Source organism: Periplaneta americana, chromosome 15 (genome assembly GCF_040183065.1).
Source record: "Periplaneta americana isolate PAMFEO1 chromosome 15, P.americana_PAMFEO1_priV1, whole genome shotgun sequence".
NCBI lineage: Eukaryota > Metazoa > Arthropoda > Insecta > Blattodea > Blattidae > Periplaneta > Periplaneta americana.
In genome coordinates this window covers 87,710,535-87,723,245 of record NC_091131.1, presented here as the reverse complement: position 1 = coordinate 87,723,245, position 12,711 = coordinate 87,710,535, and the positions used below count along the sequence as shown (strand labels likewise).

Genomic DNA, 12,711 nt, shown 5'->3' with positions numbered 1-12,711 from the left:
ACAGTTCTGAGTTTGTGATTATATCTGGCCATCCAATTTTAAAATTCTCCGTAAACATCTATTAACAAATGTTTGCAATTTATTTTGTATAATTTTACTTGTTTTCCATGTCTCACAGCCATATAATAAGACTGATTTCACATTACTGTTAAAGATTTTAATTTTTGTAGATCTAGATATAATATAAGATTTCCATATTGGATACTACTGGACAAATGCACTATTTGCATTTTTTATTCGGTTCTTTACATCCTCAAAGGCTCCACCATCCTTGTCAATTATACTACCCAAATATTTAAATTCTTGAACAGTTTCAATGTTATTATTATTTATTATAACTTTATCTGTCTTTTTACTATTTCATTTCATTTCTTTAGTTTTCTTTACGTTTATTTTCATATGAGCCCCTTTTATTACTTCTAATAAAGTATTAACTTTATTCTGCATATCACCAAAACTATGGGACAGCAAACAGATATCATCATCGAAATCCAGATCTTCCAAGGTATCATTTAATCCCCATCTTATACCTCTTCTAACATTGCCAACAGACCTTTACATAATATCATTCATAATAATCAGAAATATGATCGGAGAGAGAATACAACCCTGTTTCACTCCGCATGTAGTCGTTATATTTTCTGACAGCATACCTTTATGTATGACATTACAAGTATAATTTTCATACATAAATTTAATTATTCTACAAATTTTTTATATATCTAGTTTTAACAAAATCAAATTGTTGACCCCAAATAATGTTATTTGAATCCATGTGACAATCTCCACTGTAGAACACGTTCAAAAATCTTTGCCAGTATGTCTAATAAACTAATAGTGAAATTGAGAATTTATTTCAGGTTTCGGAATTGATATAATTTCCGGTTATTCGAGGAAGGAAAGCACGAAGAATAATTCTAACAAGGCATTAAACAACATAATAATATAATGTAGCTAGTGTATCAATTTGCTTAATAGCATGCCTAGTTAGTTCAAGAAATTTTATGAACGATGGTATAAATCCCACCGAATGTATTTCTCTTGGTCGAAAAATAAGCTTTCCTAAACAGCATTTGATTTCCTGGCGGAAGTATTCAACTTACATTAGCAGAAATGTTTCAATAAATTTCTTGTAGTGCATTGAATCTACTTCAGATGGCAGACAACGTTTCGTAGCCATTCCTGCCATCATGCGGAGAATGATGGAATCTTACTGAGCGACGCATCGATCCTTGACCCGTACGATGCAACCAGTGCTCTCAACATTATAAACATTTTAGTATTGAGCTCAATGGATGCAACTTGCGTCTAGCTCTAGCGCAACCAGCGCAACGAGTCAAAAGTTTCCTTTAATATGAAAAACTAACTCCACTAACACCTGGCGAGTGAAATTCGAACTACTTACTCAAGTGGAAGCTTTTGATGGGTTAGACGCTAGATGCAAGTTACGGCGCATTGCGTTGGGGGGGGGGGGGAAACATGCCATTAGGTAGTTTAAATATTTTATTTTCAATATAGTAATTTGGTTACGATATCATAAAACTGTTGCTAATTACTGTAAACTATGTACTGTATACTGCACGAAGCTTAATTTGATAAGTAATTTCCCAACATTATAATGAAGTTTGAAGTCCTTGGTTTTTAGAGAACTTCTTTAGAGCTGTATTTACACCGTAACATCTAGATATAGGACGATTTCAAGCGCTTTATAAGCCATATTAATAACTTCACCTATCTTTCCTATTTACTGTAGGTTTACACTATATTCAACTTTCATTTGGTAATACTAAATTTAGGTAGTATTGCTTATATAAATATTAATAATATTAATCAGAAGGAAAATTTTATCGCCCCCAGGTGGGCTCGAACCACCAACCTTTCGGTTAACAGCCGAACGCGCTAGCCGATTGCGCCACGGAGGCACAGAAACTTTTGCTTATACTTTACGTTAGCCGTGCAGTTTCTCAAGGTCATGGCACTTGCGTACTCCTACTAGTACAGTAGATCTACATATAAAATATATCCTTATTAATGGAATCACTTTAGCATTGTTTTCAGATCTCTTGTGGCACGTAATACATTTAAAATTTTGCTTTTAATTCGGTGGCGACTTTTGTTATTATTATTATTATTATTATTATTATTATTATTATTATTATTATTATTATTATTATTATATTTCGCAGGCTACAATTAATAATAATAATAATAATAGAAAAAGAAGAAGAAGAAGAAGAAGAAGAAATTCTAATGAGAACCTAATGTGTCGTCTACATTCCTTAATGCTGACTACCCGTATATTTTAATTTACTTACTTACAAATGACTTTTAGAGAACCCGAAGTTCATTGCCACCCTCACATAAGCCCGCCATCGGTCCCTATCCTGAGCAAGATTAATGCAGTCCCTATCATCATATCCCACCTCCCTCAAATCCATTTTAATATTATCCTCCCATCTACTTCTCGGTCTCCCCAAAGATCTTTCTCCCCTCAGGTCTCCTAACTAACACTCTATACGCATTTCTGGATTCACCCAAACGTGCTACATGCCCTACCCATCTCAAATGTCTGAATTTAATGTCCCTCATTATGTTAGGTGAAAAATACAATGCGTGCAGTTCTGCGTTGTGTAACTTTGTCTATTCTCTTGTAACTTCATTCCTCTTAGCTCCAAATATTTTCCTAAGGATCTTATTCACGAATACCCTTGGCCTCTGTTTCTCTCAAAGTGTGGGTATTTTAATTTAGAAAATATAAATATATACAGTTTGTATTTAATACGTTCGTATTATAGTCAGTTAACTGTCATATTTTCTAATTTTACGCTTTATTTGAAATTAATCGTTCTGTTTGCCACGAGGTTATATTAAATTAGTCGCAAAAAACACCGATTAGAACGGCATATTTGGGGAGATAATTTTCATCGTTGTTATACACTCAAGACAGTTTTCTTTAACTCCAGGACCTTCATATTTATTAGTACGTACATTACAGTGACCCTAATGTTGCAATAGGTCTTATGAGTAAAATATAATTTCAAGCAAAGATTTTCATATGAAATTAGTTAATACATTTACTTCTTCGTCTAATTAAGCTACATGACTTAAAATATAGAAAAAGAGTACAAATTCCACAAGACACGCTTTAAAAAATGTTATACAAAACATAACTATAACACAACCTTAACTATAGCACTTACTTCAGCTACTCTTTCGTTGCAATTAGAGTAATCTGTCTATTTGTGTAAATGGTTACAAAAATCCAGGGCTCAGCCGGGATTTGAACCCGGGACCTCCTGCACCCAAAGCAGGAATCATACCCCTAGACCACTGAGCCGGCGAGAGTTTGTCTTCCTCGGTGATGATGTGATGAGTCAGATGGCTGTTATTACCTTCAGCTCTATACTTACGTTACCTGCTATGAATAGCATGCAGTACACTAGAAATTTAAGTTTTATAAACCCCAATACATTCTTGAAAAAAATGTAAGCAAAGGCGCAAATATAATACAGGATTATGCGTAATTATAAATATTAGCATAATGTCATGTATGCAACTCGGAATCCAAGTCAGACGTAATGTACAATTAACTACGTTTTCATGGAGTATTCAAATCGATCTGAATACATTTTCCATACTGAATACGATCCCTGTTTTCATGTAATTTTCGATACGTATTGAAAAAGACCTGAGTATGGAAGTTGAAGTTTCGAAAGTAGTTTTGTTGGTTAACATGTCATCGACATATTAGGGTGTTGGTCACTCTATAGGCATTAGTTATAAATTTCTAACTCGTTGCTATAAAGAGTGAGCTCTATACTACATGAATAACAATGGTTAAAAATTAAACAATTTCAAAGACAGATTTATACATTTTTGGCAGAAAATGGAGGCCATTTTGAGCAGCTTTTGTGAACTGAAATCAACACGTGATACAACACAACAATGCTAATCTTGGTTTTAATGGGTTTTCTTGCTTTAAAATCTATGTACTGCATTACTATTGCAGTTAAATTTCAATTGTGCATATCCTATAATGTGTCTTTTTTAAATTATAGGTTTAAATAATATTAATATTGTTATTCAATTATTTTTATTAGTTTTTCACTTGTTTCTATTAGCTTTTGTCTGCAATTGTTTAATCCAAAGTCTCCTCAAATTAATGTACTAAAGCATTAAAATTTTTCTTTATTCAATACACATACATTGCTATCAAAAGAGGTAATTTTTACAAAAGAATAATTTATAAATGGCAGAGAGAGAGAGAGAGTGTGTGTGCGTGCGTGCGTGCGTGCGTGCGTGTGTGGTTTTATTTTGTACTTACTGAGACCTGGAGAATCCAAAAATTGAGAAATAATTACATTATTAAAAAAAACAGACTCATTGGCACACTTTTTATAAATGAAAAGCATAGCCTAGTATTTGAAAACATGTTCAAAATAGTCCTTCTTTCATACCCTATAACTTTTGTATAAATACGTCCTTCATAAAATTAGAAATAAGAAAGTTACAAGCATTATTCCATACTTTTTACTCACTCTGTATAATTATAATGCATTATATTTCCGTCTGTCTGTACAGTAACAGTGATCCCATAATATTCTAAGCGTAAAAACTCTAACTTATTTCTTTAAATATGAAATCTGTTCCCTGCGGTATTGTAATAATGTTGGCACTGTAACGAAATGTTCACTTTATTAATGTTTGTATAAAGTCTGATTTTTATTTAATTTATACTATACACTTTTAATACTAAAACAGTACTTATAAATACATCCGTATGTACTTTCATGAATTTATAAACAAGAAGTACCGGTATGGTGTACCCATAGGCGGATCCAAGAGGGGCTGAGAGAGGCTTTAACCTCCACCCTTGAATTGATAAACAACAGTTATGTATTTAAGTTGGGGAAATGTAAATTCGCCTGAACCTGACAAACACATCGCATTTCGAAGGTGTGACATTTTAATCGAACATGTAAACTCGTCCGCCTAGCGTTTATTTATTAGTAACATTGACAACATAGGAGCAATTTCAGAAATTACAGTCATTTAAATGAAAATGAAGCAATATTTCTTATTTAATTTTCTAACGCATGTGAATATTTTCATGCAAATTTCAACAAGAATTTTAATTCTGTTCATCCAAACATTTACGATTTTATCAATGTTTTAAAGGAATTTCAGACAGAAACGTACATCAAGCTACAAAGCATAAATACACAGAGAATAATTAAACGAGGAATAAGCAACTGCGTATATGCAAAGCCCTAGAAAATTATAAAGCAGGGAATTTGTTCACGTGGATTTTATTAAAATTACTGCCTATCATTTTAATCCAAGATAAGTTTGTCCAGATGGCCTGGATGGCGCAAGTGGTTAAGACACCTGGCCTCTGAGTCCGAGGTTTTTTTTTTTAATATTTGTCCATGGTATATTTCATTAAAAATAATTATTTTTAACCATGCCATTTGCCAGACCTAAGCCTGGATAAAATGGGAAGGAAAATGTTCTCTTTAGTATTCGGACGAGTTTACATTTCCATGATACTGACATTAAGTAGGTATGCGGACGAGTTTACTCTTCCATGATACCGATATTTAGTAGGAATGCGGGCGAGTCTACATGATTATAGGTAATTATTTCCATCGGACAAATTTACAGTTTCCCTTTAAGTTTACGGAGTTAATGACGAAATTAAACCCAAAAGTTTTATTTCCACCTTACCTGTACATTATCAAAGCGTTTGGTAGGGGTGAGCATATACCCCTTGAACAGTAACTATCACTCCTCCCAGCAGCAGCGAGTGACGACAATAGTAGGAAAAAAGTTAGCCCTCTCCCTTTTAGGGAATTCTGGATCCGCCACTGGGTGTACCGGCATATATTGGTTCTCTTAAAGCCAGCATTTATTAACAAATTAAACTGTGGGAGCCCATCTCCAAAAATATTACTATACGGCACTAACAAACTTTAGACTAGGTCTCATGTGTAAAGTAGCCAAAATCCTAAAATAACCCAGATAAAGATCTTAACTCGTTTTTAATTATTTTTAAAAGAACATTACATTAATCATGATTCATGAATTATTGCAGTATCCACGACTTTCAAAATGTATTGTAAATTGTGTAGCAGTTGCATGACCTCATGCTACTAGCCAGCGATGTATGCAATGGAGTAGGAAAAGAGTTGACCACTCTACCCCATTTGACTACCCTACCCTATTATCTGATGGCTTAGCTGCTTCATGAGTGATGCCTTATTGGTACCACTTATGAAGTTCCAACTAGTTTTCGGACTGTTGATTAAACAAAAAACATTAGATGACCTGTGTTGAGAAATTTCTGGACAAGCACAGATAATGTAATTTAACTCTTAAAAAAATATTTTAAATATTTGTATTAACAAATTTCGGACTATTTAACATCTAACTATGTAACGTGTAACAAAATTCATAATCACGAATCGACGGACTAGTATTCTGCTATACATTAATCGAGCGATTGCTCTATGATGATGCAGAATTTAATTATGAAAAATAATAACAAAGAGCAAGTAAGTGGAAAAGGCATTTTATTCGAAATCTGTTTTATTTAATAGCATAAGTTGTAGCACACACTCCTATTTATCCGATAGCTATTATTATTATTATTATTATTATTATTATTATTATTATTATTATTATTATTATTATTATTATTATTATTATTATGGGCTGTGTTCGAGAATAAGGTGCTGTGGCTACAATAAAAGCAAGACGAATAAAATAGACTTGACATGAATATGAAGCAAAACAGAGCATAATTCACCAAGTTGCAATTGAAATTCCAGATGGAAAACCACCATTGGATTGACCACGCCTGCGATATTTGAACTTAATAATGAAGATAGGAAGTTCCTTGTATATCTAGAGTGGAAGACCATTTGTGACAACAGAGTCCAATAGAAGCAAATTATTCATTCGGCAGTGAAGACTCTTCATGGCTTACGAAAATTTATTATTATTATTATTATTATTATTATTATTATTATTATTATTATTATTATTATTATTATTATTTAGTTAACTATCCGAAGACAGGTCTGAACCTCACAAGTGATACCACCAAGGCACCACTTATGAGGCAACTAAGCCAGGAGATATGGGGTAGGGTGACCAGTTCCTTTCCCCCTACATTGCATATATCGCCGACTAGCTACATATTACACTAGCCAAACTTCAGATCAAACTTCAGTTGCATACAAATAATTGTTCTTCCTCTGACACATATCTTCAAATGAGGTGTACTGCCTGATAATAGATGTACACTTCAGCCAGAACCTCAATCAGACGCTTTTTATTAATAATAATAATAATAATAATAATAATAATAATATTATTATTATTATTATTATTATTATTATTATTATTATTATTATTATTTACAGTCAATTTTCTCTTGTTATTTAAATTATTTAAAATGCATCTATGTCTCAAAACATGTAATTTCGTTTAAATATGGAAATCGATGTACTGATAACGTTTGTAAGACGCTACCGGTACGTGTAATGCACAATTCTATGTTGCAACATGTGCGTGTTCTGTCGTGTAACACTACATTGTCATATCGCACCATTTGCGGTAGATAAAGACGATAGATATTGGCACGTGTTTGCTCGGGTTTTTCCTGTCGATATTCCACTAATCTTCCATCATATCTTTATCATATGTGGGTATGAGGAAATCCCCAATTTTGCCAGCTAGCAATGCTTAAGTTCCAACACATTGCAGGAGCTTGAATTCTGACCATTACGTTGACAATGGACAAACAATCATGCCTTCGCCTTGATACAAATCCACTAACATGGTTTTAATGTAGCATTAAATGAATATACTTGTAATACTGCTAGAAATGTGCTAGAATTTCTGTAGTAGGTCTGACCTGTCTGTCGGTAATCATTTGTAGTTGATCGAATAACAAGTTTAGTTATTTAACTAACAAGTTCGGTATTAACATAATTTTCTTATCGTTTACATAAGTGTAAAATGTGTAATTTACTATACTATGCTTGAATAACGTACTATTCGGGAATGAAAAAATGTTCTATTCTTTTTCTACAAGAATCAGCCCCTTAACCTGTTCAGCGGGGTTGTAACCTGTACGCCAGTAGTCTTGCAAAGATTACGTCATATAAAATGCAACCCGAAATACACAGTAAAGTGATAGGAGGGAGAGGATGCCCAAACTGCTTAACATTGAATGAACAAGGGGAGGGAGATCATGCCTTACCCCTCCGCCTTGTTTGTGTATTAAGGGGTTGATTCGCGAATCACGAAATGCAGACCACCGCTGTACGATTTCAGTTAGGCCTAATGAGTTATTTTGGTAGACAGTCTTCTTCCACACTAGTTGATTCTTTACGTTTGTACAATTTCTTCTGCTTAGTTTACAATTTTAAATTTTGTCCTTATTTATGTGCTTTCAATTTTATCTTTGAGGCATGTTTTGTTTTTGTACCTAACTGCAAGTATCTAGCAAAGGTTGAGGTGCAATTTTGATGCTGTGCGTAAGCCATGTTAAGGCTCGCTCCCACTTAGCGAAATCGAACCGAATCGAAACGAAACGTCTGCCAGAGCTCACATTTAGTGGAATCGAACCGAACCGAAGCATGTAGCCTACAGATTAAAATGGATCGCATAATGACTTTAGCACAGTGAACTATGTGAAGAGGCAGAAAGAGAAGAAATAAAAATTTAACACAAGAAATGGAAATACTGGATACATGGAAAATTTTCATTTTATTTGACTATATTCTCAGAGGTGAAGCAAAATTCCGTTCTTTAGCGCTGCTTTGGATTTCAACTTTTACCTAATGTTTCCATTACCGGTAATTTACTTATTTCGCCTCAAGCATTATCACGGGAATAATTATTACGGTAGTTCTATGTTTTGTCACACAATAGCGGATAATTTTGAACAAGATTTATTACTTTTTCTTTGCTTATATTATTGAATTGTAATTTTTTGTATGGGCCTACATACTATTTCAGCAATAACTTTCAATAAAGAAATTGCGCTATCGAAAATAGATATGATGATTTGTTTTTTCACGAAGGCTTCACGAGAACATTCGATCATAGCCGAAACAAGAAATTCTGTTCCGTCAGTGGAATAAATATTCTAGATCATGAATTCTATTCGATTCGATTCGGTTCGGTTCGATTCGACGCGCCGCTTTCTGCTATCTTCCATTTAAATACATTGCGAAGTTAAATTCTGTTCGATTCGATTCCGCTAAGTGGGAGCGGGCCTTTATAGGCTTGTAGATTTATGAAACTCTTGGAAATATCCGATTAACAGATTGCATTGGTACTCTTCCCAATATTATTATTATTATTTTATTTAAAAATTCTATAAGTCTCTCCATCGAGACGATGAACTCGAAATTAGACAAGTGGATGTTAGAGTTTGAGCTCATACATTTACTAGTCCAAGGCTATTTTCCTAACAAAAAAAATTTCGGAACGCACCATTGCATTTTGAAAATGACGGAAACTCCTATCGACACATGGAACAGTAACCCATGATCCTTAGAGAGTAGTGCACGCATTGCGTCGGCCAACTGGACACAGAAACATTAAATCAGTTTATATGTCTTGCAATAATTTGGTTATGATGCCATGAAGTTGTTGCTAATTACTAGAGACAGAATTTTCATGCACTATCAAATCGTAAAATATGCACAATGAAGGAAAAAACATTGAAAATATACACTATAAAAGTTTAAACTTACATTTTATTTTCGAATGGCACAATGTACTACTAACAGTCTTTCCAAATTTCTAAGATATTCTTTTCCCTTGATCCATTGTGCCACAAGATCTCTTCTCGAACATTTAATCGGGGGTATTACAACACTTCACAGATCACCACAGAACACAAATACAGTAGCTAATTCACAAAACACCTGTACATGTAGCCTACAGACCTTCTACCTATCTACCTTTCCAAATTAAAGGCATGTTAGGGGAAGTATGTTACAGCTATTGTCGCCAAACTACAAAGTATGGGAGGGAGCAGAAGAGGCATCCTTCTAATAATAATTTTAGCCTCAGGGTAAGACTTGTATAGAGTAGAGTGTGGAATTCCAGTGTGACAATATAATGAAAGGATTAGCTGGTAAAATTCAAAGTCCTCCGGTAGAAACTCTGCAAACCGTTAGCATTTCACTTACATTTTTCAGTACATATACTCAAATATTGTAAGCTCAGAAATACCAAACTCTACGAGGCAACATTTATAAAATGCAATATCATGCGATTTAATATAAAATATGCAATGAAGCTATAAAAATGGACGTAATATGCAATATAAACCTCAAAATATGCATTATTAAACTTAGATCTAAAAAACATGCATTTTGCATTAATTTACCACTAAAAAGACCGATACACATGCAAATATACACGGGAAAAGTATACATATTTCGAATCACTAAGCCATGAAACGGACATTTACAAAGTTTGAGAACTGTAGCAAGCTTATATAAAACATGCATTTACATGGAAATCCTGTCTCTACTAATTACAATATACTGAGTTAAGATAATACAAACTATAGGAAACTTAGTTTGATAAGCAGCCTCTTACTATTAAAACGATAATGTTCAAGTTTCTTAAATTGATTTTTTATAATTCCTTTCGAACAATGTTTACACCTTAATATTTCTAAATAAGATGATTTCATTCAAACACTTTATGATCAATATAAATAAACACTTTCGTCTACAAACCGTACACATCCACTTTATTTCTCTATTTACCATAGGTTTATTCCATAGTCAGCTTTCATCTGGTAATACTGAACTTAGAGATATTAGTTGATATTAACATTAGGAAGAAAAATTACTCGCCCCCGGGTGGGCTCGAACCACCAACCTTTCGGTTAACAGCCGAACGCGCTAGCCGATTGCGCCACGGAGGCACGGACATTTTATCTTCCATTTTACGTTAGCGTTGGAAAATTAAAATAGGAAGATGTTACTTAAAACATAAGGTTACCACTGCGGATGAATAAATTTCAAAAGAAATTCTGGAACATGGTTGATGTGCATTTTGACTGGAAAATAGTCATATCCAAACTGTTCCGCAAGCTATTCAAAAGTCACGAGTCCAAAATTCTTCTCCTGTCGCGTAGTAAGTTAATTGAAAGTGTGAGAATGATATAGTCCTAAGCCACATAGACAAAATTTTACTAGAGAGCGCAGTAAAGGTTTAGAGTTCAATCACAGTCTACTATATACAGCCACGAAGCTCGAGTTTTGAGGGTGCTAGAAACAATAGACTGTGACGGTACTATTTTGCATTGCCTGTAATGAGGCGGTATTAGCGATCCTAGTGGTGAGCAACTATCTAATGTTTGCATATTTACTACGTATTGAGCTTCGCGACTGTATATACTAGACTGTGGTTCAATGCTGTTAGGTGTGGTATCATAATTTCTTCAACGTATAGTTATTTACGACATTTGTTGAGTAATTTTATAATATTTACTAGTAGCCTCCCAATATGTGTAAGAAGTGAACTCGCACAAAAAATAAAATCATTTTTGTTAAAAGTGTAGCTTTGTACGGTACTGTCTGTACTATCTCATTCTTACTCCTTCAATTATCGTTCTCATAGTCAATTGACTAGATCTCAGAGAATATTTATTAATATAAGAATTTTATTAAACTAGTTTCAGTTAAAATGACTAATCAATATTTAAAAAAAAACAACAACAAATATTTATACATATAAATAATTCACTGAAGTTCATGTTGCTAACGTTTTCGCCTATTTGGGTATCTTCAGGCATATATTCTAAATATCTCATGTGATACATTACAATTTTACTGATATTGGCATAATCATTAAATAGATAATTAAAAAAACTTAAAATAAACATATTAAAACAATACATAAAAATTAAATAAATTATAGTTGGTTAATTTTTGCTTTCGATTAGTTTATTTGTTTAATGGTTGAAACCAAACTAATATTCGAAATATACTTCAATTTTATAACAATAATTAAAACAACTATTAATACACATAAGAAAATTACAATAATTATGTACATTAATAGGTTCAATTTCTATTAATGTAAAACCTGTATTTAAGGTTCATTAATTCAAAAATGATGTCTTTATTAATGTATTACACATGATCGTATAAATTGTGTATTTTGCAAATTAATGGTTTGTGTCGTTGTGTATCATATATGTCAAGCATATGTTGTTTTATTAAAGTTATAATTGTAGCAAAGTAATATGATCTTGTTGTTCATGTTAATTCCAATATTAAATTTCATTAGGCCTATTTCATTTATTAGTAGACGTCGGAATTGTTTCAAATAGATCCTTCGACTTGGGTTGCAAATTAGATCGTAGGTGTATTTATTAACTGGACGTTGAACCTAGTCGTGATGCATTTCATTCTGTAATACATGTTACATCGTAAGTATGAATATAAAAATCAATGTTGTTGAATGATCTGTTGTGAAAAAGTACTTAGGTCCAAATTCAAGTTACGGTACAAAAGTTCACAGAATTAGGAGTTGAACAGACCTTGTTTGTTTAAACGTTGATTTATGTGTGTATCCAGTAATCAATTTTGGATTTGTTGCAATACGTGTTTTTGTAATGAAAGATGTTACGTATTATAAATGGGAATAGTATTTTTAGTAACCTAT

General features: G+C 33.0%; 3 non-coding genes across 3 annotated transcripts; all 3 read right to left on the bottom strand.

Moving 5' to 3' along the window:
- Nucleotides 1-1,848: 1,848 nt before the first annotated feature.
- Nucleotides 1,849-1,922, bottom strand: TRNAN-GUU (transfer RNA asparagine (anticodon GUU)). The gene has a single exon. It is a non-coding gene; the product is annotated as a tRNA-Asn (tRNA).
- Nucleotides 1,923-3,265: 1,343 nt separating this feature from the next.
- TRNAP-UGG (transfer RNA proline (anticodon UGG)) lies at nt 3,266-3,337 on the bottom strand. Its single transcript has one exon. It is a non-coding gene; the product is annotated as a tRNA-Pro (tRNA).
- A 7,552-nt stretch (nt 3,338-10,889) lies between these two features.
- TRNAN-GUU (transfer RNA asparagine (anticodon GUU)) lies at nt 10,890-10,963 on the bottom strand. The gene has a single exon. It is a non-coding gene; the product is annotated as a tRNA-Asn (tRNA).
- Nucleotides 10,964-12,711: the final 1,748 nt, after the last annotated feature.